This window comes from Anolis sagrei, chromosome 5, assembly GCF_037176765.1.
Source record: "Anolis sagrei isolate rAnoSag1 chromosome 5, rAnoSag1.mat, whole genome shotgun sequence".
NCBI lineage: Eukaryota > Metazoa > Chordata > Lepidosauria > Squamata > Dactyloidae > Anolis > Anolis sagrei.
The window spans coordinates 144,087,270-144,111,659 of record NC_090025.1 but is presented as its reverse complement, the minus strand read 5'-3'; the positions used below and the strand labels follow the sequence as shown (position 1 = coordinate 144,111,659).

The window sequence follows — 24,390 nt, the reverse complement described above, 5'->3', positions numbered from 1 at the left end:
TGGTACCGGGTGCAGGGGCAAGTACAGACTGTCCAGATTAGAAGTTAAGGATTTCCCCATTAGTTAGTATACAGTTATGAAGATAGTGCCTGTTCCCAGTGAACAAGATTGCAAGAGCCAATAGACTGTTAAGAAAGCTTGAAAGTACCTGTTTGTTTTCATCAATAAAGAGCTTTGTTGAACTTACTTTAAGCCTCTACAGAACTTTGTTTTGGGGAGGTCCAAGGGCCTTTAATCTGAGGCAGCCCCGGCATCCCGTTGGGCACACAGAATTTATGTCCTGTCTACAGTCATATGCACAAGCCCAGCGTGCGACAGCACACACACACACACACACACAATCATTCAACTTAACTAGAGTTCACTACCTGGAGTATAGTGAACTTAATGAAGACTGAATGTGAACAGAAATCCCAGTATCAATATCCCAATTTGTATTTTGGGAATATTTTGCTTCGAGTGTGCTTTTGTTGATATTATGTTCTTAAGACAAATGCTTGGGAAGATTGCTGATCTGTCCTAATGCAGGTAAGGAGGCAGAATGGCAGCAATTAGTGCATACTGAAAACTGTATGGTGTATATTACAATCTTAGAAATATAGAGCTGGAAGGGATCCAAAGGACCATCTTGTCAAATTCTATGCCCGTAGAAATCCACAACAGAGAATTACAATGTTCTGTTTATTTTAGTTATTAGGAGCATACCTAAGATAATCTCTTTTCCTCAGTATTTTGTGAACTATAATACATTATTTAATTTTATATTTTCAATAAAATTGTGTTTTTATGTTTTGTACTGATAGTATTATAGCTATATCTTGTTTTAATTAAGTTTTGTACTCAAAGGGATAGAAATAAAATAAAATAAAGTATTTTTCTTTGACTTTAGTGAAATATTTTCAACCAGCAATGTTATATGCATCTGAAACATCGACAACAACAAAGTTAGAGGAAGGAAAACTGGTGGTGACTCAGAGAGCAATGGAAAGAAAGATGTGTGGTCTACATACATCCCCAAAAGAGCACTCACTTATTCTTAGGTAAAGGTTTTCCCCTGGCATTAAGTCACTTATTCTTGGATGTCCATCCTATATCTGTTGTGCAATGGTGAATTTTTGACCTCACATGCATAGTGTGACGTATGTGTGCATATGTCCCTAAGTGAAATCCAGCCAGTGTATATAAATTCTGAAAAAACATTAACAGATAAGAGCTAAGAGGTCTGCTTCACTTGCATTTAAAAAGTCTTACATTAAACTACCCCCTGGTGGTAAGAACTGTTCCTGATGGTAAGAGCTGTTTGACAATGGAATATGCAGTGGTGGAGTCTCCTTCTTTGGAGGCTTTTAAACAAAGGCTGAATGTTCATCTATTGAAAGCACTTTGATTGTGTGTTCCTGTATAGCAGGGGATTGAACTGGATTGCTCTTGTGGTCTTTTCCAGCTCTGTAATTCTGTTTCTTGCTCATTTGTTTTAATAGAATTTTCATGCCCTTCCAAGATTACATGGTTAATATGGAAAACTAACAATGTACACATTATTTTGTGCTAGGGATGTAATGTTAGGGATTTTGTTCTTGAAAGAACCATGGGTAATTTTAGCCATTTTATTCTTGCTGTGAGAGCTTTTTCACATTTTTTGACCACGATTCACAGTTTGGGACTTGTTCTAAACAAAATGTGCATATGGGTTTTTGTGATAAAATCATTTTTTCCATAGGAAGCATTTTCTGTGCAAAAATAATATTTCTGCAGAAAGTGCAGTTTTCTGTGCAAAATACTATATACAAATTTGGGGCAGAATTAACCACAACCTGCAAAGATACCCATAATTTCAGGGTTCTATTCCTCAGGGTTCCCCCATTGCTAGAGAAATAGTTTTTTCACCCCTTTTTCAAATATTCTCAAATAATGTTTCAGTGTCCATTTTGTGCAACATTTACAAGCAATATAGAGAGTGCTCTTAGTTCCACTCCTCAGCTGAGACCTCTCTGACTTGGTTAGACCGGCTGGTAGTTACATTACCATCAGCACAGCTCTCAGCATCCTTGTAGCAATTAAGCTCCCAACCATGACAAGGTGACACCCATCGGGGTGAACTGCAAAGGCTCTGGCATAAACCAGTACAGGTGGTCCCAGTGGTAATTGATACAAAAGATCTCAGCCAGCATTTGGAAACAAAAAGCAATGACAAAATCATGATCTGTCAACTGCAAAAGGTCACCTTACTTGGATCTGCACGCATCATTCAAAAATACATCACACAGTCCTAGGTGCTTGGGAAGTGTTTGACTTGTGATTTTGTAATACGAAATCCAGCATATAGATCTCATTTGATGTGACATACTGTTTTTGTGTCAGAATAATAATAGTAATAATAATAATAATAATAATAATAATAATAATAATAATGTATTGTCGAAGGCTTTCATATGGCTGGAATCACTAGGTTCTTGTGGGTTTTTTCGGGCTATAGGGCCAGGTTCTAGAGGCATTTCTCCTGACGTTTCACCTGCATCTATGGCAAGCATCCTCAGAGGTAGTGAGGTCTGTTGGAATTCTAACAGACCTCACTACCTCTGAGGATGCTTGCCATAGATGCAGGCGAAACGTCAGGAGAAATGCCTCTAGAACATGGCCCTATAGCCCGAAAAACCCCACAAGAACCTAATAATAATAATGTTTCTTACCTGCCTCTCTTTGTGGCTCGAGGCAAGTTACAACATAGTTAAAACACATAATCATTGTAAAGATTATCGTATAAATACACAGCTGGAATAACAAACAAAGCTGGTAGTAAACACTCTTGACTGTCGCATGTACCTGGGCTAACGTTTGGAGAGGCAGATCCTGGAGCACCCCACCCCCCAAACTTCAAACAGTCTTTCAAGGGGAATGAAACCCCATCCAGAATTGGCTGAAACATCTCCATTGCCAGATTAGGACCCTTTGTTTTGTCTGAATTCAGTTTCAGTTAGTTTTCCCTCATCCAGCCCATTACCTCCTCCAGGCATTTGTTCAGAGAAGACACACTATCCTCAGCTGAGGCTCTTAATGAAGTAGTTAAGATATTAATATTTTGTTATCATCTTATGCTTGAAGTTCCTGGAATAATGGTTATGCCACTCTTTTGCTCTTGGTATGGTTTGATTCCAATGCTGGAACCTGCAGGCCTGATGACATGAACTGTTATATCAGTGTTGACAGGACAATAACCTAAACCACAACTGTTATAAAAATGAAATATCTTCTCACAGCAGATCTGCAGAATAGCAAAGTGATACAGAATTTATGCAGTAAGAGTTATCTTCCTACTATCTTACCACAAGATGCTGATACATATAGAAGTATCTTAAAGATGAATTGGAATTGTGGAAAGGCAGGTCAAATGCATGAGCATGATATAAGCAGAGGAAAATCCAAAGTGTGCTCCTGTTTAGAGTTATAATTACTGCTCAGTTGTGAAGCTTTATTTCTTGGGCAATGGATATATACTGCTATTAAGAAATGTGTATGATAGCATTCACAGTCCAACACATGTGTTCTTTGGAAAGCATTTCTTATATTCACTGACAATTCAAACAAAGCAAAAGTTCACTGCCAAATCTGATAAAAATATCAAACAGTTATAGAAGACTAAAAGCATTACTGATCACTTTCCAAGGTGCTGTTGCTGTAGCATTCTTCCACCAGATGTACTTTGGGCTCTCCTGTAGACTTGAATGGTAAGTGGTAAGTGGGTTAGAGATATTGTATTTCATCATCAGTTGGCTTTTATCTTCTCAAATGAGAAATTACCATTAGAAAAATAAATTTCATTGCCTTACCCCGCTACTCTTCTTAAGTCTTCCATTTATTCTCTATAATAATGTGGTTATACAAGCTAATGCTCAATTTTACCCTATCAAAAAAGAAAAGCTTTTACCAACCTGAAGTCCTGGACCAAAACTCCAGTCATACCCATTGCATATTGCTAACTAGGTTGAGGAAAATGGCAACAAAATAGTTAAATGTAGTTAGTCTAGATCATAGCTTTCTGCTAGTACAGGACTTGGAAATACAAGTACATGTGATCTAATAACCTCCCATTTGGAGCAGTGCAGCAGGTTGTACATGGGATTATGGTTAAAAAGAAATGGTAATTTGGCTTCTCCACACAAACCAAAAATCCTTAGCAAAACGTGAATAAAAGAATGCCTGTCTTCATGGCACACTGTTAATTCCTGTGAGTATCCTGGTGTTTTTAGCTGTAAACCAGCTTTACCTCAACTCAGGCACGAGGGACAATCTGAAGTTTGCCGGAAACTCCAGAGTATCCTTTGGCATCAGGACAGTCTAGACAGCTGGATCTGATCTGATTTGGCCTGATCCAATATCCAGATGGAACACCAGAACCATCAGGAAATGGACTGTGGTTGTGTTTTGCAGTGCTGTTATGTTTTATATTGCCTTTGAATTTATGCTTTTATGTTTAATTTTTAATTCAAACTGTTTTAAAATTCATTTCTAGTTAACCTTTCAAAGGTCCTTATGCTATGAGACAGTCTGAAAATGCTGTACGTATACTGTACAACAAAGTACTATATGTAACTTGGAGACTGATCATTCTTGCTTGAAGTCTCAGGAGCACAGCAAGTGATACGTTTGTGGTTCCGTAGTATTTCCTTTGAAGTCAGACAGACTGAATATTTCAAGGGTGGGTGGAAAAGGGTTTTTTTTTTTGGATTTACTTTGCTTTAAAATTCTTTAAAGTCACACTTGCTCTGTCTTTCAAAGGCAGCCCTTATACTGTGTGATCTATGCTCTTTCTCGGTGTTCATTTGGACACAGGCTGTGAAAAAATTATTATTGCAGTGAAAAGTGCTCTGGTAAAATGTCCTAGCCAATGATACTTACAATCTTCTGGCATATTCCCTTCCTCTTTACGCATGGTTTTCTATTCCTCTCTCCTATGAGTTGGCCTCCATTCTGTCTATTGACCATGTCCATTCTTCTCTAGACAGTTTTTTGGTAGGGGAGGAGGAGAGGAAAGAGGCAAGAGAAGGGGTTTTTTCATGTCAGGAATGTCGCTTCTGGTGTGAGAGAATTGGCAAGGATGCTTCCCAAAGGACGCCCAGATGTTTTGATATTTTACCATTCTTGTGGGAGACTTCTCTCATGTCCCCCATGGGGAGCTGGAGCTGACAGAGAGAGCGAGGGAGCTCATTCATGCTCTCCCCAGATTTGAACCTCCTACCTGTAGGTCTTCAGTCTTGTCAGTATAAGGGATTAACCCATTGTGCCACCAGGGGCTCCTGCAAGAGAAGGTGCAATGATTTGAGTGTTGGGCTGTCCTCTTTCCTCTGCATACCAACTTTCAGATCCCTGTTCAACCATAGAAACCCACATGATGACCTTGAGCAAGTCACAGTCTCTCAATTTCAGAGGAAGGCAAAGGGAAACCTCCTCTGAACAAATCATGAGGGGGAAAAAAAATCTCATTATTGCTTCGCCTTAGGGTTGCTATGCATCAGAAACAAGTTGAAGTCATACAACAAGAACAGCAACAAAAACAAGGGGGAACTTTTTCCCCCTGACTTTCTTTTGGTCCTTTTCCAAACCTTAGGATTCCAACATATTTTCTGATCCATGCCTTGTGTGTGTGGATGGTGCCATTTTGGATGGCTGTGCAAATGGTGTAACAAATTCCCCACTCATCTTTCCTTGTGGAAATATAGATAGTGACAACAAGAGTGGCAAAGGGATACTCTTTGCCAGTCTTGGGCATTCTCTGAGAATGTGAACAGTTTTCTTTAAGTATAATGCTGATGATTTCTATAATGCAGGGCTGGACAAAATTTGGCCACCCAATTGTTGTAACATTGCAACACTAATCAGCCCTAGTCATTCATAGCCAATTGCGGGGACTGGAGGAAATTATATTCCATGAAACATCTGGAGGACCACATGTCTTGCCCTTTTAAAAAAACTGTCCTGGGAAGCTTCAAAAACGGTATACCATGTAATATGGGAGAGGTCAGATGCTGAGGAAACAAACTCAGAGACTTTGTGAATAGATGGAACTAGGTGTTTGTTTGTTTTTTAATCCCAACTGAAGAGAACAATCCAGCCATAGTTATTTAAAAATATATAAAAAGTATATTTTATATAAAAGAGAGTTTAAATGTTCTTAATTCTCTCCTAGAAATCTGTGGACATGAAAATGACTAATTAGGTTATGTAGCATATTTTTAATAGAAAGAATCTGTTCATTATGTAAGTTCCATTCTCATTGCATTTGACTAAAGTAAAGCACATTCTGACTCAAAAATTCCAATTGTGTTTATGAATCTAAGGAAATCTGAGCACGATATTGCTCATTTAAAAGGGAGTACAAACAGTCAAATGGACAGGAATGAGACATTTTTCACATTTTTAGCCAACACCATCATAAGGCTGTTAGGCATCGGCCCTGAAACAATGTTTTTATCAAATTCCTAGGTGCTAAGCAAGACATTTTCAGATGAGGCTGGAACACTGAAGAACCAAATGTGGAAAGAAAAAGAGAGAAAAAGAAAGAGAGAGAGAGTTTTTTTTAAAAAAAAATTATGATTTCATGGATTCCTTGTAGCTATCCTGCATTTTCTTATCTTTTTCCTTATTTGAATTTCATGGATAAGCACCTGGTAAAGCCTGCTCTGTGAAGGGCATAACCCATCCAAAGTTAAGTATTCTAAAGTTCTGTTGAAAATAAGAGGAACCATTTAAATGTGTAATTAAGAGTAGAAATCTCTTCTATTTAGATAAATGCATTGTGCTAAAAGTGCTCAATTTGGACTTGACAACTGCTAAAAACTGTAACTCTAGACTGCTGCTTCTTAAACTCTGGGTCCCGATTCCACTTAACTCCATGTTGGGGTCGTGAAAAATTTGGCAACAGTAAAAGGTTTCTGAATGCTACCCATTTACACAAATCTGTTAGTAACAACATGCAGTGTTCAGAATGGACTCTGCAAAAAAAATATAAAAAATCAGCTGTTTAGCAAGCCTTGAAAATGCTGAGTAATTATCAATAAATGTTTTGATTTTTATACTTGTTTATATACTTAAATATCTGGGGTCACATAAAAATTTCTCAGGCAGAAAGGGATCACGAGTGAAAAGTTTAAGAAGCATTGCTCTACCAGCAATTCTAAACCTGTGAGTCCCCAGATGTTTTGGCCTTCAACTTCCAGCTGGTAAACTTGCTGGGAATTCTGGGAGTTGTAGGCCAAAACACCTGGGGACCCACAGGTTGAAAACCACTGCTTCTAGACAATGTTCTCAGCCCAAGCTGAAACAGAAGTGTAGAACAAAACTCAATAATCCAATTTATCAGATTGTTGACCCTATTCTTGGTTACTCTTCTTGCTTGAATTTTATTTTTGTTAAGCCATTGTTTCTAGTGAAAATGTCTAATCCCTTCCACACTTCCTAAGTATCAAATTATACTTCTCAGTATGTCAGCCAATTGATGTTATGGAAGACTTCCTCAGAGACCAGGCATTTCATTTCACAAGGCTTCCACCGCTTTTATCATCAACTAATCTAGGAGCAGATTTCAAGGATAAAAATCACAATTTGGTATGGGGTTTTGGTGCCAGTTTCCCACTGATTAAAAGTCTTCTCTGGCAACTATCGCTTGTTTTATTCTATTTCCATGTAGTCCTTCAGACGCAATGTTTTATGTCAGCTTTGAAGTAGAACCGTTGTTGCATACTTTTTGTATTCCATATTGTTTGGAACCCAATTTGTATATTAAAATCATTGACTAATTCTTGAAATACTTGACTGTGAATGATTAATTCATTTTTTAAAAAGCGTATCAGTCACTTGAAAAATATATTGTATGTCTATCTTGAGCTGTGTAACTATTTTTCTAAAATACATTTTTTCAAGTAAATTGTTGAGGTTTAAAGAGGGTTGAAGAACCACTGACTTATGATTTTGACTATATAATTTAAATCAATTAATAATACAGTAGAGTCTCACTTATCTAATCTTCACTCATACAACATTCTGTGTTATCCAAGGCAGTCTGCCTCCCACCTGGATACACAGCTGTTTCAATACATTGCGATGTTTTGGTGCTAAATTCGTAAATACAGTAATGACTACATAATGTTACTGTGTACTGAACTGCTTTTTCTGTCAATTTGTTGTAAAACATGATGTTTTGGAGTTTAATTTGTAAAACGTAATTTGACATTTAATAGGCTTTTTATTATCCCTCCTTATTATCCAACATTTTTGCTTATCCTACATTCTGCCGGGCCATTTATGTTAGATAAGCGAGACCTTAGTGTATCTAAAGGAAAGACTTTAAAAATGTGTTTCAGATGGAATTCCAATAAGTCTTGCAAAGACCTTTTCAGAACTAAGAAAGAGGGCTAAGGGCCAGTATTATTTTTGCTCTGTTGATGAATCAAGCCAAAAAGTGTACTAAATCATTTTGTTTGTCTATTTCTACATACCACACAGGGAACATTTAGTTGTGGTTATATGTAGTTTATTTTGTTTTATCTTGATTTGGACACTATAGGATCCTTCTAGATCTCTCTTCCCCAGCTATGACTTTCTAATGGCTGTTATCAACCATATATTTTGTCCAGATATTTGGGTATTAATTTTTATCTCTTCCATTCCTCTTAAACAATTAATTCTTTACTGCATAGCTTCACCAGGTAAATTACTGATAACACATAAAACAAATGTCACAACTGATTTTGACTAAATCAGGAAAAGATTGAGTAGATGCCAAGCAAACAAAAAAGCATTCCTTGTATACGATTTACATATAACTTCAAGAGAATCTACTCATATCAGAAAGAAAGATTTTAATCACGTCCATGATTCAAATGAAAAATCTGGCTCTTTATAAGTTTAATTATCAAATATTAAGATGTTTAAAGTTTGGATTGTATGAATTTTATGAATTAATGCAATTCAAGCAATATTCAAAGATTTCTTTTTGATTTTAGAAACACTGAAGTCTTTCTATCAATTTCATATAAAATGATCAATTACAGTGGGTTAAACTGCTGAGCTGCTGAAACTTGTTGACTGAAACGTTGGTGATTCTAATCTAGGGAGCAGGGTGAGCTGCTATTGTTAGCCCCAGCTTCTGCCAACCTTGCAATTCAAAAATATGCAAATGTGAGTAGATCAATAGATACTGCTTCTGTGGGAAGGTAATGGCATTCCATGCAGTCATGCTGGCCACATGGCCTTAGAGATTTCTATGGACAACACTGGCTCTTCGGCTTAGAAATGGAGATGAGCACCACCCCTCAGAGTCGGACACAACTAGACTTAATGTCAAGGGAAACTTTTACCTTTTCTAAGCAATGAGTATATTTATTTTCTTCTTTCAAAATAGATTCTGTAAAGGATATTACATTTTAAGAAAAAAACACAACTGCTTCATTATTTACAGGTTCAAAGTGATTTACTCTCCAGACATTTGTCTTAGCTTCCTCTATAAGGATAATTTTCAAACTTCAGGAAAAGTATCTTAGGATTCATCTCAGATAATTAGAATTGCAGTCAAACAAAAGAAATGGAAAGTATTATGAATTACAATATTTCAAAAGCAGACCTAAAAAATGTAATCTCACAAATGGCCAAATTTTGAGCTATGCTTACTTTCCACTTTTCATAGCAACCAGGACCATAACATAGTGTCCACAGGTTTTACCACAAGTTTTCTTTTTCCACAAAAGAATGCATCCTGAAAGAGGCCATGACTAAGAATGCTGTCACAGAATAATATTAAAATTAAGAATATTATTAAGAGTCAGTCATCTAAACTCAACTATTATTAACTTGTAAAGGGCATCATTTGTCACCTCATTAGAAACCTTTGATGCCTAGTCAATTCTAGACCTACTTCCTAATGTGTTGGTTTAATAGGGAACCTAAGAAAGCACTGGACTTATTGGCTAAATTCAGAAGAGGGACAGAGAGGGAAAGGAGCTCCAGTTTCCAGGCAAAGGAATTGGCCTTTTTCACTTTGAATAATGGCTTTAATGTTGTATCACACCCTGCAGTAATATGGAGCAACGCAGGAAGAAGAGTCCTACAATCAAGTCTGGAATTGGCACCTCACTGAATGAATTGACCTTTTTTGACAGTGCATACATGTCAAACTTAATGTACAATTGGTCTTCCATATTCATTAATACAATGATCCATCGCTTCAATTTTTTTAATTCCAAAAAGAAAATCTTTAATTTGCCAGTCAACTTTCAATCATGAGTTTTGATTTACATTCTATTGCAGCTATAAGTTAATTTTGTATCCTGTGTTTGTTGTATGTTTTTCTAAAATGGTATGCTTTAAATCTATGTATTTTATTTTATGTATTTTATATTCATATGATTTTACTTTATTATATTCCGCCTTGGGCCAACAGGAGAGGCAGGTTATAAATAAGATGTGTTGTTGTTGTTGTTGTTGTTTGATACTGTTTCACTACATTATTGTGTATAATGGGACATGATTATCTATGGATATACTCTGTGTGTGCGTATAGTATGTGATCAAAGAAAAAAATGTTTCAGTACTCATTACGGAGGGGCAGCTGTGATTCATTTCTAAAGTGTTTCTAAAGTAGTGTAAGGGGTCCAAGTCACAACTGTTACAAAGTAACAAAATTTTAGTTATTTCGTTATGTAATTCTGCAAATTGGGAAGCTTCCCAGTCTCCTTTCTTCCTCATTTTTTAGAGCTATTGGGATGAAACTTGTTACAATTTTAGAGCACACTTATCACTGTTACCACCCCCCTCCAAGTTTCAGAATGTTTCACTCATCCATTGATTTTTTTGGAATTAAAAAATTATGAACAATGTTTTAAAAATAACTACAAGAGCTATCTCTTTGAATTTCCCTACAATAACACAACATAACCAGAGCATCATTCTCCCCAAGGTTCAGAAGAATTCGCACATCTACTGATTTTTGGGGAATTATTTTTTGTCATTTTTTTAAAAAAGTCACAACACCTATCTCCTTTTATTTCTCTATAATGTACATATCTTAGCTACTATGGCTAGGTGGGGTGGGGTGGAGTGGTTGACTGGTGGCCACACCACCCTCAAAAGAGATAGTCACCAGGGGTGTGCAAGTCAGGTAAACACAAATTGGTTTGGAAAACTACTAAAGTTTTCGGACTGTTTCCCCAGTCACCCCAACATATGCAGTATCAGATTAAATAAGTGAGATGCATTTCCCACTCACAGGATAGTTTTGGGAAAAAAAACATTTGTTCCCAGCAGTCACTCCATAGCAGAATCAATCATAAATTAAATTATAAAAGTAAAATAAAATAAATATAGAAGACTCACAGCAGTCTGGATTCCTTCTAATAGCAGTCAGTCAACAAGTCCTCCTAGCCTCTCTCAATGTAGCCTATTGCATGCCTAGCCTTGGCCTAGCCTACTGTTCTGCTCTCTCACTGGCTCTCCTCCCCCAGCTCACAATGGAGGGTGCTCCTTAATTTAAAGGGAAATGGCCACAGCTCTACCTCCCCCCCCTCCCCCTCCACCCCACCCAGCCCTGATAGGCTGAGAGGCATACCAAGTTTGGCTTTGCCTCCCAGTACAGTTTGCTTGCTCTGGAAATTAAAACTGCATCACGGAGAGAGTTACAAAGCTTACGCAACTTATGAAAAATACTGCATGAGAGTTTCAATTCTTAAGTTTTTGGCGTGGGCGCCGCCCGTGTTTCTTAATATCAAGTCATATCTACGAATCTTATAAAATAAATCCAACATATGATGTTGATATGACTTTTTGCACAGCCCTAATATATATATGAAATAGAAATGAATTTTGTGTTTAGACTTGGGTCCCATCTCCAGTGTACTCCATTATGTATGTATATATATATGCAAATGCAGGTATGTAAAATTTAAAAAATCAAAATCCAAAACACTTCTGATAGCAAGCATTCTGGATAAGGGATACTGTATATTTTGGTATATAGTTTTGCTAGTTCTGCTATTTTTTATGATTCCAGATCTGATTCTTCTGTCTCTTCACATTTCCAGAAGGTTAAAGAAAATGTAAAATTGCTACATGAACCAAAGAAATTTAACTATCTTTGCTGAGTATCCCACTGGACTTGTTCAGAGAAAACTTGAAAGGCAAAGAGAAATAACTAACCATTTTCTGAGGAATGGTAAAGCTTATTTGTATATTGCCAAGGGATTTCCCCACAGATTTATAGCTTTGAGTTAAATGAAACACAGAAAGCCTAAATATGTTAGCTATGGATTGGCTATACGAAGAATTCACAATAATAAATCTGTAATGGCACTCATTCCCACGGATTGGGATACAAATTTAGAAATCAAATGACACCTTAAATAAATAAATAATTCAACCTTATCTATTTTGCAGGTTTGTTGCTCTGCCAAGCTACACATATGATAGAACAGTATTTGGACATCAAAGATCTTGAAAACTGACAGCAAATCATGTGACTTCTTAAAGGCTAATGCATTTACAACAGTAAGTGTTTTTTGGCAGTCTTCTCCATAAAATATGTCATCTAGCTAGATAAATAAATGGAATCATTCCTCTGTATTTATGGATTCTGCATCCATGGATTGAATCATTTATAGCTTGAAAATATTCCTCTCCAAATATTCCAAAAAGTAAAGCTCAATTTTATCATTTTATATAAGTATACCACTGTAATATAATGGGATTTGGGTATTCATTAATACATTTTGTTTCTAGCTTTGCTATCTGCTGGAATTGTTTCCAGCTTTGGCATCTCCATGTACTTCAATTGCTTCAAAATGAATTCAAATTTCAAAAATAGTTTGTACTCATTTAATTGGGAGAGAGAAGTGGCTGGAATCAGATTAAAGCTGCAATCTCTGGTAGTTTATGTGTTCTTCATTCATGACTTTTGCCATTTCACTACAGTCTGGCATTACTTGGCCTAATGTGTTTTGGTTTTCATCTGTAAATGTTGGAGGGCGTGGTTTTGTTGTGCACTTCCCATTACATTTTATTACTTTAAGAAACCCCTTTGGGATTATAAGAAAATAGCATAAGCTTTTAAATGCTTACTATCAAAATGCCTATTTAAATGCATTTAAATATTATTGAAAACTGCTATCCAAAGTGCACAGAAAATACAGGGTTAGTCAAAATGCATAGGCCAATAAGCCATTCAATTGAATGGCTTATTGGCCTATGCATTTTGACTAACCCTGTATATTAGACCAATAAGGTGACTCTGGTTAATACATTATTTTTGAATTGTTATTTCATTCTGGCCTGGTTAAAAAAAATAAAAAGTATCTCATTATACCCTCCTACTTGATTAATAGCTGATTAATTCAAAATGTTGAACATGAGATAAGAGTGCAATAAGTTTTACAAAATGGCCCCAGAGAGTAAACAGGAGGTGGCACAAGTACTATGACCTGAACAAGCGGTGCAAGTAAGGATGAAAAAAAAAAAGGTTGTTGGAGTGCTTCCTCTGTATGATTCCAGCCAATTTAGCCATAGCTCTCAAAAGATTGTTCTTACTTTTCATCCCTTCCATTTTTTTCTTGTCTCTCTCTTTCCTGCAATTGCCAATCAGAATTCATGTCTATGTAACAAAAATGGTTTCATTAGAAATTGACAATACAAAAACAATTTTTAGTCTTGCTTTACTATTTCTTTTACATTTTTCTTCTTTAAAGTTTCTTCTCTGTGTTTCTGCATATACCAAGGTTTCCCTAGGGCCCTTCCACACAGTCCTTTATCCCTGGAGCATCAGTGTTAAAAAACATGGATGTTCCTATCCACGCACACCCCAGAAAACTTTCCCTGCTGGGTGTCCAGATGTTCTTCCAGAACTTTCCAGGAAAGCACCCGGACACAGAACACCCTGACACTCTAACCCACTCCACAAAAGACCCTAAAAAGCAGCGTAAAAAAAACAAAAGAACTTGCCCGGCCTTCATTGGAGGGCTGCCAGAACTCTCCTGGCACATACAAATTACATGCCAGGAGAAGGCGGGCAGGAGCTCTGGCAGCCCTCAAATGGAGGCCGGGTAAGTTCTTTTGTTTTTTTACATTGTTTTAGGGGCCTTTTGGAGAGGGGGTTGGTATTCTCACAGTTTTCCGGGGAATACTATCTGGACTGCAGTCCAGACACCGGAAGTAGTGGGTTTATTCCCCGCCTTCCAAGAAGGCTCCGAATAAACCCACTATCAAATTAATTCACCATAAACCAGGCTTTTCCTCTTGTACTTCAGGAGACTAGTGAAATCCTGGTTATGGAATGAAGCATTCCCAGAATAATGGCTGAGACTGATTACAGACCAAAGTGAGTGACCACATACGCGGACTGAGTTGAACATGATTTTACCTTAGCAATTTGGTATATATGTATTTTATCTATATGTATTTTAATATTGTATTGTTGTATGATGTTTTAACTTGTATTAGTAGCATTGAATCCTTGCTGTAAGCCGGTCTGAGTCCCTCTACGAAGGTGCGAAGATTGGGATATAAAAGTTTTAAATAAATAAATAAATAAATAAATAATTTCCTAGTTTGTGGTGAATTAATTCAGGTTTGTCCAGGACATCATCAGGACAGCCCCTTTTTATTGCGGTAACTCCCTCAATAAAGAGGCTGTCTAGAAGCACCCCTAGACTTGCTGATACTCCGGATAGTGTTGTTTGGGCTACATGGAGATTGGAAGACTGCATATAATAAAGTGTCAGTGTCTAAACACTTTGAAGAGCAGGTACTTTCCGTTTAGATAGCCAAGCAGGGACAGGCTATCCTGGAAGGGAAAGCACCTGGAATTCCAGTGGCTATAGGCTATATCTCAAAGGAAGCAATGTCCAGCTTTGTCTGAATAAATCTATCCAAGAAAACTATTCATCTATGTTTACATGAGGGGATGTAACAATACCAAATGAAGTAAAATATGTGCAACAGGGTTGAGGTAAACGAAGGGTTACAATTTTCAAGTTATAGGAATGGAGGCTCCCCATGTGATTGAGAACTCTGGAAAATAGGGGTTGCAAATCCCATGACAATGATAATTATGCAGAATAAGTAGGTTCCCTTGTTGTGGAAGCTATGCCTTAGTTTAGCAAGCCCAGGAGGATGCTATATAGGGGATGTATTGTATAAGTTAAAAGGAGCCTCAGGGCCTCCTTTGGTGTAGATTGAGTGCAATTCCTGGACAAGTCTATAGATGGCCTGCTCGTTACATATCTCGCAAATACACAGAAGTACGTTTATGTGAAAAGTGACTGGGGCCACTTAAATGCCTACTGGATTAATTTTGTTCCAGAACTGCTCCAATGCAGCCTGGGAGTAACCCTGAAGCACATGGCTGTTCTGAGGGTGAATTGAGATGCCATCACTGCATCACCACCAGCAAGCAGCTCCCTGCCAGATGCTTGCTGGCAACATCACATTGTCATTTACATGACTAGCCATCTGGTGTGATTCACTAGAAATGTGATGTTGCCAGCAAACCTCTGGGAGGCAACTGTTTGGTGGAGGTAATGCAGTGGTGGGTCTGTTGACTTCGCGGACAGTAGATTGGGCCAGATCTAGTCCACTCGGGCTGTTGTTATCTCCAAGACTGTGGGATTCCGGGAACCTCCGGAATAAACCTTGTGTTTCATCGACTTGTATTAACAGCTAGATATAGTACTTCAGCTGTGAATCTAGCTGCACATTGCATGGACTCCTTGAAGCAACTGAGCAATCCTCTTCATTTTGGCCATGTAGATGCAGCTTGGCTTGATCCACCATGACTAGAGGGGTATGTAGAAGATAGGAAATTGGTGGCAGAAGCACAGGCAGAAAAGCCTATTTCAGTTAGATAAGCAAATGGTATAATTATCCAATTTTATAGTGGTGGCAAATATGTTAGGTTGATGATATATGGTTCACAGAGCCAGCAAGATGAGATGCTTCAATGTTATGATTATTGTCATATACATTAAGCCAATTATCTTTGTAATTGCCACGGAAGTATCACATCCAGTTGTTTGCAACATAGAATGTCTGTCTGATATTTTTATTTTTCAGGATGCAGGACCATGACATTTACTTCTTAATAACTATTTTATATCCCAAATCAGTTCAGTTCCATTTATAGAATTTGTTACCAGGCATGCTGCCAGAGTATAGATATGACTTACACATGTTCTGCGTATGGACATTTTTATGGGGTTTTGATCTTGTAAGTAGTATGTCTTAGGCAATTTGGATACATATAAAGCTATCTAATGGGGAATTTGGTTGAAAACATGAAAATCAGAATTTGCTATTCCACTGTCAAACAGCTCTTAACATCAGATGTTCTTCCTGATATTTACATAGAATTTCTGCAGTTCAGATTCATTGCTCCACGTCCTAGTACTTTGAGAATTGACATCAAGGTTGAGCCTTCTTTAATATGAAATCTTTTCACATATTTAAACATAACTATAATATCATCTCTTAACCTTGCGAGGCTAAACATACCTAGCTTACAAAGCTGCTTCTCAAAGGGCTTAACTTCCAGATCTTTTACCATTGTGGTCATCCTACTCTTGATATGTTTCATCTTGTTAATATCATGACCTCCATGTTTGTACAGTACTGTTATTGGGCATATGCAGGATGTCTGCTTTGGGTTTGGGCTTGCTTCTGAGGTACTTATGTTTAATGTTTGGTTGATTGCTCTCTACAAAATCACTTGTTCAATTTTGAAGAGTTGCCATTATTTAGGATTTGTATTTCTGCCATTTTCCTTTTGAAGTTTGCTTGAGGACCAGAAATAGAGATTTCTTTTCATCATAATGCAGTCTTTTCCTATTCTGGGGATTTTCCTTCAGCCATCAGGCTCAACTACCAATTTCAGTGTAGAATTTAAGCCCTGGCCGGGTTGTTGTATAATACTAGCAATTGGCAACAGCTCACAAAAATATGTTCCTGCATTTAGTGGGCAAATTCTCAATATACTGAATTTGAAAGCTGTTAAGTTTGTAAGTCTGATTGTCTTCCCCCGGGAAACCATGAAAATGAGAATAAATGAGGGCCAACTGGGAAGATAAAGTATTCTACAAAGATATTACATTCATTTGTGGTTTAATAACTGCATATCTCCTTTCGCAATTCTCTCTGATCAGTCATGTGGGATAGTAGGTTTTTGAAGTAACAAGCTGAGACATCTGTGGTTTGGTTGAGCATGACATAAAGGAGGTACACAACATGGACTTAGGTAAGCCTTTCAGTAATATAACTAATGGTTAAAAATATTAGCTCTTTCTTTTTCTTTTTCGCTTCCAGGAAAATGTTCCTTTGCTTTTAAAATGAAAAACAGAAATAACAGAAACGTAACTGAGGAATAATAGGCTGACTGACATCAGGTACTGTAGAAATTAAATACCTTTAACCAGGTTTTGGCATATTTAGATGCTATCAAAAAAAAAAAACAACCTCAGGAAATCATTCTCCATGTTGAATACAACAGTATTGAATCATTTTTTAAACTGTCAACATAGTTTCATTTAGATTTTTTTGATTTCTCTTTTCAGGGAAATATCTATAATACACAGGCACTGAAGCATTCATTTCTAACTATTTAGGGACAACCGTGATGGAAATGAGGGGGTAGAAAGGAATGTTCGTGTAATTTTCCACTGATCGATGCATTCTTCATTTCCTTTTGTAAAGGCATTAACAACAATATTTCTTGTCACTAGATTCTGCTCAAATGTGTCTGCACAATTGTACTCCAGATGCATGCTGATGGGGAGAATCTTCTGTTTACAAGAGTTATAAAACCCAAGCCGTTTTTGACATATGCATTGATGCCAAATGTGCCAAGTATTGTACTCTAGTCACAAAGAGTTTTCAAAGACTTCAATCAAGTTGCCTTTAGGTACTTTTAATATGTTTACACTATCAGAGACATTGGTTATTAAAAATCATATTGGGGAACGGATTTTAAAGTTTTGGTGCTGGACCCATGAAAGGGATGATGTGTATGCAAAGATTAGAAAGGCTGGGGGGGGGGGGGGGGGAGGGAATCCCAGAGTTTCCCAGTCAACATAGTTATCCATGTTCACTCTGAATGTTATAATTCAGAAGGTTTCTTTTCCAAGATCAGATTACAAAAATGTCTTTTCAGAAAAATGTCTTTTCAGAAAACAGTACTGTTACTTTTCATAACAATCATGGATAATGGTACTTTCTAGCTTTCATCCCACTTGTCGAAGGTTAGGACTACAGAGAGACAACTGACTGTACCCTAATGGCTCTTAATAAAAGCTATGGCTGGGGGTGGGGGGAACAGAAGCATGACAAAGTTTATCCCACACCTCGAGGATAGGGAAATGTTGATGAAAATACAATCAGGCGAGTATCAGCATGTACACCTCAGGCGGTTCTCAATACCCAACATAAAATCTGGGAGAACAATGATCAGGGATGCGCACCTTGGACTCACCATGTCAGAGATTTAGCTGGATAATTAAAAATCAATTACAGTAAATACAACATACAACAATTATTGTTTATTGATCTCAGTTGTAGCCATTCCTTGATCAAGGGCACTTCTAGACAACACCCAAATCCACCAAAGAGAGTTTTTGAAATCTGTTTTGCATGGATTTGAGTCCCCCCCTCACCCCTCCCCAAACCTGGGCTTTCTGGGGGGGGGGGGGTCCCTATGCCATCCTGGTAAGTATCAAGGTGGCATGGTAGGTGCCCTCTCGGTTTTTTTGGGCTCATGGAGCGCAGAAAAACCAAAAATAATTTGTGGATTGGGCCCAGGGATTGTGTGGCATCTTACAAGGTTTCTTATTATTTTGTGAGAAAGCAGGGTTTACCTGCTTTGTCCCAAATTAATTCGCTTTTCCCAGAGGTGTCATTTGGATGCCTCTGTTAAAAGCATGATAGGCCCCTAAGAAAATCAGGAAGGTGTGCAGTTTCATCCCAATCTATTTTGTTCTCAGAAATATTTTGATATGAAGCAAGTTAAATTGACAGATAGAGATTTGCCCCAAATAGGTTGGCCTTTCCATTTCTTGTCCTGTACAGTAGCTTGTGTCCTATATTGACGTTAGATTTTAAACTGAGGGTTCCTGAATTCTTACTGTTTCTTTGACATTTCCTTTAGCTAGTTATATATCATCCTGGTGTTCTTTAGTTAATGGAGATCTGTAGCATAGTAACACTTTATTGTCTAAGGCTTTCATGGCTGGAATCACTGAGCTCACTACCTCTGAGGATGCTTGCCATAGATGCAGGCGAAACGTCAGGAGAAAAACTGCCTCCAGAACATGGCTATATAGCCCGGAAAAACCTACAACAACCCATAGTAACACTTTGTTTTTCAATTGGGGACTTCTCTTACACAATACTGCATGAAATCCGTTATTATATGCCTATCCAACTACAGGCTAAATACTTATGAGGCAATGATAAGTATTTTGGAAAAAGCAAACACCTGCCAAGGGAACATAAGGAAATGTTCTAGATCTTTTTTTTTAGCTATATTGATAAGCTTAGTAAATAAGCTTTTGAATATGCACAAAGACAATTTGTTCATCACCAGTCTCAGTTCCACACGTTATATTAAATGACCTCATGTTTCTTTCAGTTTTAATCAATCAGTTTAATTAAACTAACCTTGACTTCCATAACATGCCCTTTGTTGGTGCTTTTGTTTCTTTTTCCTGTTCAAAAGCGTTATGTGACATGATGGCTGTGTGCTTTCATGTTGTTTCTGACTGATCTATGGTGAACCTATGGAAAAGCTATCACAGGGTCTTCTTGGCAATATTTTTCCATGCCCTACTAAACCAGATAAGATTTTAAAAAGAATGTGTTTCTTCCCAGTTTGTTGGCACTGTATATTTGAACCACAGTACTTAAAAAAATTAGAACTTACCACATAGCTGAGTAAAATTATCTGATTAGAAAAATATCACTGTAAAAGTAGAAGCCCAAAAGTAGTAGCTTTATGCAACAGAGAATTATATACATGTATAAATCTATCTCATGTATAAGCTGAAAACAGGTTTGTGGCCAGGTGCAGCATTATCTCAAGAAGCCAGCAGTCTCTGGCCACCACCATTTCTATGTCCAGACATTTAAAAAGCGTAGGGTCAGTCCCCTGGAAGAGGGAACAGAAGTAGTCAATGCTTCCTTTAGATTCTCCTGGGAAGGACTGTGTTGCTACCTTTCACCACTCTACCCAGAGAAGCCAATGATTCCTTTTTTGATAAGCTATAGTTCTTACATTGACCCATGGATATGTTTTTTTGGGATGATTTTTTAAACTTAGTTTACTAGACTTATACATTAGTACATAAATCATGTACTTCATTCTAGAATGAACCCAAGATCACATTAATCATGTTTTTTAATATAATTAAAAACAGCAGGGACACCTCCTACGCTTGGCTTTAGTTTTGTGTTTGTTTCTGTGACTCCATTGTGATAAAAAAGGATCCAAAATTATCCTCTAGTCTTTAGATTTGACTGCTTTATAATCAATTGCGATTCGAGGTTCTATTTCTATGGCAGCAGCCATAGGAAGTTGCATTTCCACCCTTCATTGCTGTGCCTTCCCGCATCTTTGATCTTTGCAGTTTTTGTTAGCCCCCCCCCCCCACATTCAACACTATCTTTCAACAGCTGCCCAAAATGTTGCAATATTAAAAGATATTTTCATTTCTAATGAGAGTTGGAAACTGAAAGGCTTATACTCTGTTGACATGTTTAATCACAAGTAGAATGAGCAGATAGAGCTTTTTGGTCAGATGGAGTAACATAGGGATACGGTCGAGAAGTCACTGTTTGTCTACAATGCAAAAAGTCCTTCAAGAGGAATATTTGTTATATGTATGTTTCTGAAAGTCTATCTTAAAAATTATAACATTTTTTTGCACTACAATACCACAAGATAATTGTTGTAGAACTTCTGCTCAAGAGCACCTTAGAGTTGTTTTAAGTTTTTTTTTCTATTTGCTCAGGCTTCATCCTGTATTTTAGACAGGATAACTGTATTGTTCATACAGCATAATAAAACAAAATTAAAAATCAACTTTTATTAGCCAATCATAACATACAAAACATATTATGCAAGCTTGCTCATGCAAAAGATGTTAAAAAGTCATACAGGAGAAATAGAAAAGATAATGCTGATGGAGTCACAGGTCTACATTTTGTATTAGATGTTGTCTCTGCTATAGTTTAGTTGGTTTGGAGGGTTCTCAATGGCTGATCAAGGTTGCACAATGTGTTTTCTTTGTTATGGTTGGCCAATAAAAGTTTCAGTCTTATGTGGATTTTGTGGATTCCAGATTCGTGGCCAGCTAGGCATGGTAACACAGAGGCCGTGACAGTGGATTTGGCATGATTTACACCTGGCTAAATTGCTTGGTATAACTCTAAGTTTCAACAATTTTCTCTAATTGAGAAGTGCCAATCAGACATAGACCAACAAATTCAGTAATTAACTGCAAATCCTTTTCTTGCATACCTGTTTTGTTGCTTAGAGAGTATGAATAGAATGGTTGCATGAGAAAGTTTCCACTATATCTTAATGCCCATTAATTACTGTTCCAATTTCAGTGCTTTGTAAGTGAAATTTGGATCAAAAGACAATGAGGCAACCCAGAACAAAATCTTCGGGAAAAGTTGTACAACTGAAAAGAGCGGCTATCAGTAAGAATTTTATTTCTATGGTGAAATGTAAGAACCGGATGGCACTCTACAATGGGATGAGATATGGGATTAAAAACATTTTTTCCCCCTGGAAGTAAATTGTTTCAAATAGAAGACCTGAATTCTCAGAAATGTTTTACTACTTTTTAATGGCTTTAAAACATACCATTTATAATTTAGCCTTGTAGCACACTATGTCTGATGCAAATATAGTTTTTTTTCAGCTGTTTAATTACATTTGGTTTGAACACACAGCCAAGAGTTGTGCAGATTTGTGCTAGTTAGGATTGTGCTTTTGGTCATGGTTAAATGCTATCAACCCCCTCTGTTCATTTATCATCTTCAGCAGACACAAAAGAATTGGAAAGTACTATGCAATTAAACATACCTTGGAAAATAATTTGTTCATGAAACTGTGTATGTTAGCATAGTAGAGTAACAGTAGAAATAACTTTCATGAGATATTTGCCCATGAGCAGGTATGATAGATGAAAAGTTTTTTTTCTTTTTTTCTTTTTCTTAAAAAGATGGGCTATTTAACTGGCTAAATACAGAGAGTATAAACAACGCAATTTTTCTTAGTTGGGACTTTATCACATGGACCTTCTAATTCATTTGAAGTCCCTCTATCACTGATAGTCAATATATACCTGGTTTAGTCCCTTCAATATTGTGCCTCTCTTCCATGGCATAAATGCACCAATTTGCCAATTAATGATTTTGCTATTGTATTTCCACATAACCTCATAACCCTGACTTCACAAACTATCTCTGCTCCTTATTTTTATTTTTAGAGCAATTGCACAATGCCAGTTTTTTAAAATAAGAAAAAACAACTATAACAATAAAATATAAATAGAAAAAAAATGACTAGCCTGGGAAAAACTGGGGGAGGGAAAAAGGAGGAGAACCCCACCACCAACATGAATCCTTTATATATTTTTGGTCCTGAAACAGACTAATACAGCAATGTCCTGGAACCATATAGATCTGTCTGAACAGAGCAGAAAGTTGCTTTTGGGAAAGTTAATGCATCATCCTATTCCAATGTCCCGTCAATGCTGCATTAGTTATTTTGTCGAAGCCACCATTTTATCATTAAGTATGGTGTTATCCTGATATTTTGTTTTTGCTCTAGTGAGGATGTTTACTGATATAATTTAGCCTTCAAAACAAGTATGAGTAATTTATATAGATCTAGGGTTAAATTAGTTCAACAGATGTTTTAGGTTCAGTAGTTGTAGATATGTTTTTTACTTGCTGTCTGCATAATAGGGCGAGGCTATAGTAAAACAAATGCTGTGCTTGCAGATGGTTTCTGGTTCAGACTCTGGCATGCTCTACTTCAGCCTCTGTTGAAATGCTGAGTGAAATCAAAGGCAGTTCCTGTCAATATGTCCTGATGGAAAGGCAGTTTCCTATATCTTAGAATTGCAGAGGTTACAGCAGACTGTGCAGTGAATTTCTGGAGAAAAGTGGTGATACGTGTTCTGGGATCTAAAACAGAATGGAGATGCTGTGGTCCTCCAACTGAAATGCATTTCCCATCAGCTTCAGTCAACATTGTCCATGAGAAGAGATAATGAGAAATGTCATCTAATATCATTTGGAGATCCACAAGTTCTCAATTTCTCATCTAGGGTGGTGGTTCTCAGTATCTATGGGAGTTCAAATCTGACAACATCTGAGGCCCCAAGGTTTGGATCCACTCCTCTCAGAGATATTTTATCAATGCTGTGGCTCAGGTTTAGCATCAGTTTTCCCTCCAAGGACAACTGCATCAGTTCCTGGTTCAGAGACTGAAAGCAAATGCATAAGAAATATCAGCTATAGAAGCATAGAATAGGAAGAGTCCACAATGGTCATCCAATACAACCCCCTGCCATGCAGGAATACATAATCAAAGCACCCCCAACAGATGTCCATGCTGGTGCTGTTTTCTTAGGTTTTCATTTTCCTGAGCTTACCTTAAAGTAGGGTTGATATAACCTTCACAAAGACATTTGTACTAATCACTAGCAGTCAGTTTGAATACTTAAGAAGTGGGGATTCACCTACATCCTGCACCCAGCATGATAGCACCCAGCAAAATGCTATGCATATATCATGAACTATTGGGGGTGATTCTGTAACAGAATGCATGATATTTTCTTCTGAGATGCTCATCTGTTTAAGAATATATTCAGTATATAACAGTCCTGGGTGCCCCTTGTTCAAAAAGTGTGACCTTAATAATTTGATTCTCAATGTAGCAATGGCATACCATCCAATATGATATGGCAAGGACAGTGTTAATTAATGCTCTGTCACCTCACTTTCTTCAGCTGCTTTGAAAATGTCTCAGTTTTGTTCTCTTCCTCCAATTTCCCCCTTTGGCCTCAGTTTACTTAAGTTGCTGCAAACCGAGTTTAAAATGCAAAAGTTGTTTGCACCCATTTTCCTCACCAGGGAAGAGGAGACAAGAAGAAAAGAGAAGAGGGGGAAGAATGTTGTCCTTCCTATTAAGCTCAAGCAAAAGCAAACGACTGCAGCCTTTCCTTGTTTTGCTAAGGTTTGCCATTTTGAGCTCTGATATTGCTTTACAACATGTATCCCAGTTTTCATTTGGGAAAAGCTGGATCAATGGAAATTGTTCTATAAAATATATATCCTAAAATGCAGCACTGGGTC

General features: G+C 37.3%; 1 protein-coding gene across 1 annotated transcript in view; it reads left to right on the top strand.

The window, feature by feature from the left end:
* The first annotated feature begins 12,424 nt into the window (after nucleotides 1–12,424).
* The window catches only part of TSPAN8 (tetraspanin 8), an 89,947-nt gene continuing 77,981 nt past the window's right edge, over nucleotides 12,425–24,390 (top strand). Inside the window, exon 1 of the mRNA XM_067469095.1 lies at nucleotides 12,425–12,531. The gene's annotated coding sequence lies outside the window, so the exon portion shown is untranslated. The remainder of the gene's footprint in view (nucleotides 12,532–24,390) is intronic.